Raw genomic sequence first — 8984 nt, forward strand, 5'->3', positions numbered from 1 at the left:
TCATACAAATCATAAAAAGTAGAACAAAAGTTCAAGAATCAAGAAACAGTTGGCTTGGTGTCTATACAGAATTCCCAGGTACAGGTGTTGTACAAGTTACGATGCGTAACGTACAAGCTACTATAGCTGTAATGCTATTGATTCGCGAGTTTCAGGTTTGGTGAATAGAGTGAGTACTGCACAACAGTATCTGGCACCACTGTGTTGTACTAGTGGGTTACAAAAGGTCTAGAAGAAGACCAGAGAGACATTAGATTTTAGTTTTTTCCAAAAATATTATTTATTTATTATATTTATTTATAATTTTTACAAACATAGTTGTCCTATAGATTAATAGTGGTCCTATTAAACATATTTTTTATGGTATTGATAATATTCAATTGATTTTATATTGAACTATTTTGGTCAGCATCTATTTATCATCATATCAACTAACACAAAATCTTAAACTAAATGTATGATATCACCATAGAGTGATATGGTAGTGTGGAGAGGTGGGGAACATCACACCTCACCGGTTTGTGGGATGAGTGTGGTGACCTCTTGGTCACCATAATTTTTTTTTAATAACATCAACAAACACAACACGTCACAATCACATCATATATTAGGGTAATATGACCAAAGAGTATATTACCATCGCACCATTTGATGGGGTGATGTGGTATGGCCGGAAGGTGGGGGAACACCACATCATATGGTGTGACGAGTGTGGTAACTCTTTTTCTTTTCTGTTTTTTTTCTATATCTTGACATTTATACAATATGATATATTATTGTTTTATATTTATTAAAAAATATAAAAAGTATGAGAAAGTGAGGGGAGGGGTGAGTATGTGTTAAGTGAGTGGAGAGTAGAGAGAATGATGTGAGGTTAAGTTGGTAAGGTTAAAATGAGGAAAGTACACTCATTAGCTTTATAAAGAAATATATAATTATAGAAAGAGGATATATAATTTAAATAGAAAGAAGTAAGAATAGAATCATATATAAACATATGATAAAAACTATTATGTTGCTTATATAAAATATTAAATATATGAGACTATACTAACACTCCGTTCCCGGGTTCAACTTAATGAGAAAAGGAAAGGAAACTTGTGGAAATAAGAAGAAAATAAAAGAAGTTGGTGTTCTCGAGTTTCATTAAAAGAGGGAAGTGGAAGGAAGTTGAGGAAAATAGGAGGATCACTTTCCCTCCTAACTTTCCTTCCGATTTGGAAGGATTTGGAAAGAAAGAACAAAATGATTCATTTTCCTTCCACGTCTTGCATACTCGGGAACACAAAATAACATTTTGTTTTTCTTTCATTTCTCTTCTTTTCTCTCGTGACTTTCTTTTCTTTTCTCTTATTCTCTTTTGTTAAACTCGGGAACAAGGCGTAAATCAAAATGAGAATGTTAAATGATAAATATATGGGACTATACTAAATCAAATGTGAGTAAATTGGATAAGATTTGTTTTATTATTTTTAATGACATTTATATATTTTATACAAATAAAAGATCGAGAAAAGCTCATTTCTATTCCATTTTGTTCCATTTTATCTAAGTCATTCAAATTATAAATTTTCACTTGTTAACCTAAGTTTGAATATCACTTAAATTTTCCTTTTAACACAATCTAAGGTTATATGTTTTTTTAATAGATTGTAATTTGTAACAAATATAAATGCTGCACAATTCCGTAGGTGGACGATAGGGGGCGACCGTTCAGGGTCCATATTTTAAAAGGGTCCAAAAATTTTATAGACTCTATTAATAATATGTTAGACAATATCGATTTATAAGATTATTAATGATTTTACATCTCGAAAAGCTAGAAAAAATATTTTCTTTGAATGTATGGATTTTTGTAATCGAAAATGTTATATTTAAAAGCTAGTATATGTAATTTTCTTTCAATTATTGAGTTATTATAAAAATAGTTCATGAAATTTATGTATTATGAGGGTTTTTTTTCCCTTTCGTCCAGGGCCCAAAATATGTTCGGAACGCCCAGATGATGCATGTGATACAATTCATGATCATGTCATCACTAATAGGATTGGATACTTAATAATATCATCCCTGAATCACGTTGGGATGTTTAAGGATTCAAAACGTTTTTTTTTTCGGTTTTTTGAAACTTTTATTAATTTTGTTTGATTTTTATTATTGATTGAAAATATCATTGCAATCAATTTCAAATTCTATGACTATCGAAATAAGCTTATTTTATTATCAAAAGTATTTATGATTTTATTTATTTTAGAGTATTTGAATTTTCACATTGGAATCATGTTTCTTTCTTTATTCTTCATTTTTGGTGTGATTCGTCATTTAATCAGATTGTTTGAACATCAATTAACGAACAGATAAGTACTTCAATATGAAAAATTAATTGTTGTAACGAGTATAAATAACTTAATTGACTAACTCTAATAAAATAGTAGTGAGAAAGTGAAACACGTAAACTTTAAATATAGTTTTTATTGAGTCCAAAAAAATTATATGAAAAGACTAGACCGATGGACAAACGATCTTTAGTTTTTTAATTCTTCGACAGTGTTGTATTCTAATAAATCAATCTACTTTTCTTTTAGGTTTTACATTGAATTCATAGTTTTAGCATGGCAAATATATATTTTCATGTACAAAAGACTATATTATAAGTTTACAAACTATTCAATTATAATATAATGTTTCTTTATGCCGTACGTTACATTTTATCTATTTCTCTCTTCCGTCAATTATAATTGAGATCTTACATAAAGATATCTGACTTCAAATCTCATACTTGAGCATTAACTAATTATGTCAATAATTGAATGATGAGTTTCATTGCTTAATTTGGTTTTTCAAGACTTTCAAAAAAGAAAGTTAGACGTAAAGAAAATGATGGAGAAAATCCCATAAAGACATATAACATATATTACCTTTTTGACAATTTGATTATTATGATCATAAAAGTAGCTCAAACAGCTCATAAGATCAACCTTTTCCTCAAAATCAAGTATTATCATTTATCATATCATTAGTTAATTGAATTATAATCAGTCTGTCTAGTGTCTAACTCTAACAACCAAAACACATTATCATGAACTCGATTGGCTGTCGTTTTTCCATATATATAATTTTATAACCAAAATCATATTTTTAAATGAAATGTTTTTCTTTGTTAGTTGGTACCAAAACAACATAATCCAACACCATCTACAACCATAATATTATTTCCTGCATCAAAATAATATAAATATTAGAGATTCATTTACAACCTATTACAATATTTTTTTCACAAATATATATATATATATATATATATATATATATATATATATATATATATATATATAAAACCATTATTAACAAGTAATAAAAGAATCAATTGTGAGCGTCAGAAATTATTATGATGAACGGCAAAAAAAAGGATTATAGATTTGTATATTGAACGTGCATACACCCGATTATAAGAAAAAAAAATATTTTGTTTCTTTGTTTTTTTTAATAATTATGATTTATTTTTTATCGATAAAAATTAATAAATACATTAAAATTCATATTTGTTGTTAGTTTTTAAATAAACATTCATATCGATATATAACAAATGATTTATTTTTATCTTTTATTTAGAATTTCCGGTTAATCTTTAACTTTATCAACTTTTTTATATAAAAAAAATCACATGTGAATAACTGAACGCTTACTTTACTTGATTTTTCCGACAATCATTTACATGTGAATTTGAATAAATTCACAATTGATATAGTTAAAATTAGATCATTTAAAATAATGATTTAAATATGATTTTAAAAAAATTGATACACTAAAGATTCAAATGAAAATATGAATTTGAAATTTGAAAAAAAAAAACTATTTTTATATATCGATATGCAGTGGTGGATCCAGGATAAAATTCAATCGACATCCACCCTATAACTAACAACAACAGTGTCCCTTCCGGCGATCCCTTCCAGCTCCGGCAATAACGACAACAGTAAGAAAGCAATAGTAGTTTATTAAGAGTTATAAAGCAGATGGAGTTCTTGAGGTTTTTTTTTCAAAATAATATGAAAATCCTAAAGGTGAATGGTGAAATAGTGTAAAAATATAAGCGCAAGTTAAAGTAAAAAAAATCAAGTATTCAGGTTTTTTTATCAATACGCATCTTTATATAAAGATAATGAAAAATCATAAATTTTATAAATATGATTTAATATATCTTTTATAGACATGATTTTAAAAAGTTAGTTTTTTTCAAATGATCATTATATTTATTAGCTTTTATAAATCTGATTTATACTTTTGTTTCAATAATTTTTATAAAATATATTATTACATAGCTTTAACTAAATTGATTATTCATATATAATTAGTTTGTATCATTTAAAGCAACATTTATTAAATAAAAATATTAATATAAAAAATGAAGATTATATTGAATCTATGTACGGTTAATGAATATCAATTTAATATATAATATAATATTATAAAAATAATTAATACATTTAAAATATTAAAATAAATATTTTTAATTAAAAGATTTAAACAACCAAAATTATTATTAAAGTTTAGCAGTATTTTGATGTAAACAGATAATATAATGATGCATGTTTGGTATTATAATATTTACATTATTATACCAAATGATGCAATAAGTAACATTGAGTTTAAATAAAATCATCTAAAAATTTATAAAAAAATGGAATTTTATGTTGGGTTTAAGATACGAATATAATCGTAATTTAAATGATGCAAGAAGTGACATTGAGTTGAAGTAAAATCCTCTAAAAAAATATAAAAAAAGTAGAATTTTATGTTGGGTTTAAGATAATAATATAATCATGATCTAACAATAGGCTAATTAAAGTATACAATCATCCACATTTTGATTTAATTTTTTGTAGTTAATTGAAATATATTATAATCTTAGGCTATGTTTGACGGACTAGCTGAAAAGCTAGCTGATGCCTGAAAAGCTAGATGTTAAAAAAAAGCTAGCTGATAGCTAAAAAGCTAGCTGATAAAAAATAATGTTTGGTAAAACTAGCTGACAAGTTAGCTGAAATATATAAAATTACATAAAAATACATGTAAAAATATGTGTTTCTATAATTAATTAAGGGGCGTATTTGGAAAATTTTAAAAAGCTCCTAAAAAGCTAGTCTAAGTAGCTTTTTAAAAAGTCAGCTTATCAGCTACTTTTTGACTTACCAAACACGACAATATAAAAAAAGCTCGAAAAATAAGCCAGTTTATCAGTTATTTGTGGCGCGCCAAATACAGCCTTAGTATGAAATTACATATTACAAAATTTTCAAACAACAAAAAAGAATATTATCAATATGTTCATTTTGGTTCCAACGGATATATTTATTATTTACGGGTTTTTTACTTATGGTATATTTCGGGGCAAGTTTTTAACATGTTTTAATTTTTTTTTTAAAGAAATCATTTAGGAGGATTAACTTAAAACTTTTATTTTAAATAAAAAGTATATAATCCAAAAGTTATTTCAAATTACTTTTATGAGCTTTTATTTTTTGGTTTTATATAATTTTACATTTTTTAAAATTTCCAACTAGTATGCAGATAATTTTTTTTACAAATAATAGGTACAGCTTTGAACTATCAGTTTCCGACTAATATCTATTTTGAACTATCAGATAATTTTTTGGTTTTATATAATTTTACATTTTTTAAAATTTCCAACTAGTTATTATTTTAAAGTTTAAAAGCGTAGATTTTATTTATGTAGAAACATTCTCACCAACATTTACTCGTAAAAAAACTATTTTTGCAAATCGTTAAACATTTTTTAGAAATTAACTAATTTATTTTTATCTTTCCTATATGTTATATAAACTACCTCATATGTTTTTTTTATTTATTTATTTTAAATCTAGGTAATATTTTTGAAAAATAACATTAGTTGATATTAGTAATTTACTTAATAAAAACGATTAGATGGTATGTTACGGTAATATTTTTTGATAATTGCTATTTGTATCATTTTGGAAGTTTTAATAATTATTTTTTAATGATATAAATTTCTAGAAAATTAATCAAATCCATTTTATATAATTAATAAAATCGATTATATAATAAAAAATAATATTTAAATATTACTAGGGTGTAAAATAATTTGTTGTGAAATATAAAGATCAAAATAGATAAAACTTATAAGATAATTAAAATGTTTTGAGTTTAATAAACTTTTCAAAAGGATTTCGAACTCCCATAGTAAAAAAAAAATCAAAATCTTTTCCAAATAATAAAAAGTTTTATAAAAGCTAACAATAAAGATGCTTTACGTTTTCGCTCAAACTCCCCTACAATTCTTTTTTTTTTTTTTCTTTAAATCGAGTTTTTGTTTACAAGGTAAATATTTATTAAAAAAAAAATATCTCCCGAATATGCAAATAAGCTTTTCAACATGCAAACATATTATTTGTCCATGGTACAAATTTTATTATATTGACGTAGCAAAAATCAAAGAATCCAAACCCATAATGATAATAACTAATAAGTGTCGAATGTTAGATTCTTGGAGATTTTCAAAAACTTGAAAGCCAAATCTCGACAAGTTATAGCTTGTACATCATGCATTAAAAATGTATACAAATATCAACCAATAAAACATAGAATTTAGTCAAAAAGACGAACTTGATTCCAATTAGATTGAAAGATTTACAAAGGTTATTCTTAAATTTCTCAAAAGTAGTACTAAATAACAAAGAGTTACACAATCTAATTTAATTAATAACAATTAATAATATACTCCTCTATTAAACAAACAAATGGAGCCCAATTTTCATCTCTCTCTCTTTTTTTTTTCTTTTTTTTTCCACAATGCAAAAAGAATTGAAGAACAGAAAATCGAAGAACAAGAGAAAATTCATCATCTAACCAGGCCTCGTTCTCTTCTGCAAACCTTTTCCATCTGATCTTGAATCCCCTTCAGATGAATTAACATCAATCGATCTTGAAAAATTTGACGAAAGATCAGAGTAAAGATCAACAACTTTCTTTATATTGTTGTTTAATTCTCGGATCAAACTCACATTTCTACTCAGATTATCAGGGATCTTCGACTCGTGATTCTGATTAATCTCATTGATCAACACCCTGTTATGATCCAAAATGGTTTGAACTTGAACAAAACTCTTTTGAAATGTCTGCAAAACCTTCCCATCCAATTGAGCCCCTCCATTACCCTCCATTGAAGCTCTGAAATCAACTCCAATCTGTACACAAAATGTATGCGCTGTTTAGGGTTAGTAATTTTATCCTTTAAAATAAACATTAAAAAAAAAAAAAAAAAAAAAAAAAAAAAAAAAAAAAAAAAAAAAAAACTTTATTAATTGAATTAAATATTGCAGTTTGGTTATGTTAAGAATACGGCCAGACAAAAGACATGATAAGATTTGGGGGAAAATTATTATAAAAATAGGGGAATTTTGAGCATAAGAGACAAGTTCTGATTCTGAAACAAGAAAATCATGACACCCATTTGGGGTTCTTCTTTTCTATTTATTTATTTTTTTTTTGTTGGAAGAACACAGAATGTGGAAATTATTGTAGAATTTGGGTTTAGTTATTGATTGTTTTGGGTTATTACACTAATAATTCAATGTTATTTTGAAGTTATTATTTGGTGTATGATGAGATGTAAAAAAGGAGATCTCATTTCCATAAAGGGGAAAAGCTTTTTCCATATGTACTGAGTAATAAACACCCACCAAAAGGGCTAATAACTCTGAGTTTTCAAAAAAGAAGAATCTCAAGAATCAAAAATAATGAACATAAACACCAAAACGGATACTATTTCAGACCTTTTAAACCATGCATACATCATATCTTACACATAGTGAATGTGAAAGACTATGTGAAATACGAATCCCATTATCACAAATTTAGGAAAATTAAAAAAAGAAAAAACGAGTTTGCTTAAATTCTGGGCTAAGTTTGAAAGATCCAACAAGAACAAAACTAGGAATTAAATTCACACATAAAACGAAAAAAAGAAAAGAAACGAAGCAATCGAGACTCATCGGAGACCATAAAAACGAAACCCACTTGAAGATCTTCAAGGGAAACTCTTAAATCATGATAATATTTTTTTTTGGAAAAAAGCAAGAAAACAAAACAAAATCCGTAACTACAGTAAGAACACTGTATCCAGAAGAACTAATTTAAAAAAAAAAAAAAAAAAAAGGAATGAATTACGCATGGTCGATGAGATCAAAGATTAGAAGAGAATCCATTAACTGGGAAGCTGAAGAAAAGTTTGAAACAATCATAGAATCATAAATTTTTGTCATCAGTGATAATAAATATAATACGTACCTTGAAAATCTGGGAGCATTATATTCAGGGAGAGGGATTGAAGAGAGAAGAAACAGAAAAAAAAGATGGAGAGAGAAAGAGAAAGAGAAAGAGTTATGAATTTTAGAGAGAGAGAATATGGAGATTTGACAGTCACCCTCCTTCCAACCTACCCTCTGTCTAAAATCTAAAATCTCTCTCTCAATGTGTATTGATGTACTAGTATTTTCAAAAAGTATTTATATATGGTTCGTAATAAGTTTGTAAAATAATATGAATATTTTTAAAAGACAAAATTTCATAATCGGTCTTTATTGTTCGTAAAATATCGTAATTCAAAGATAATTCCAATGGTCATTATCATTTACAAAATTATATAAATGGTCTTTCTGATATATAAACTATTTAATTTTTTTCTAAATAACCGAAATGTCTATTGACCAATTCTGAAAATTATATATATTTTAAGAATCAATTCTAAAAATTTGAAATTATATATAGGAATGATCATTTGAGAACTTATAGTTTAATGAGAACCTGATAACTAAAGGTAGAACATTTGATCAAAAAATTTAATGACCTATATCAAAGATGGCATATTTGTAATTATCGACAATCTTAATGATACCCTTGACTTTTTAGATTAAATTAGGAGGGTAATTACGGTATAGAAAATT

The 8984-nt window shown here is 25.9% G+C and overlaps 1 long non-coding RNA gene across 1 annotated transcript; it reads right to left on the reverse strand.

The window, feature by feature from the left end:
• Positions 1–6626: 6626 nt before the first annotated feature.
• Positions 6627–8480, reverse strand: LOC145054628 (uncharacterized). The gene is made up of 2 exons (XR_013684862.1): positions 8329–8480; positions 6627–7226 (listed from the first exon to the last, which is right to left on the reverse strand). It is a non-coding gene; the product is annotated as an uncharacterized LOC145054628 (long non-coding RNA).
• Positions 8481–8984: the final 504 nt, after the last annotated feature.

This window comes from Lactuca serriola, chromosome 5 (assembly GCF_051521515.1).
Source record: "Lactuca serriola cultivar US96UC23 chromosome 5, Lser_US96UC23_V15, whole genome shotgun sequence".
NCBI classification, from domain to species: Eukaryota; Viridiplantae; Streptophyta; class Magnoliopsida; order Asterales; family Asteraceae; genus Lactuca; species Lactuca serriola.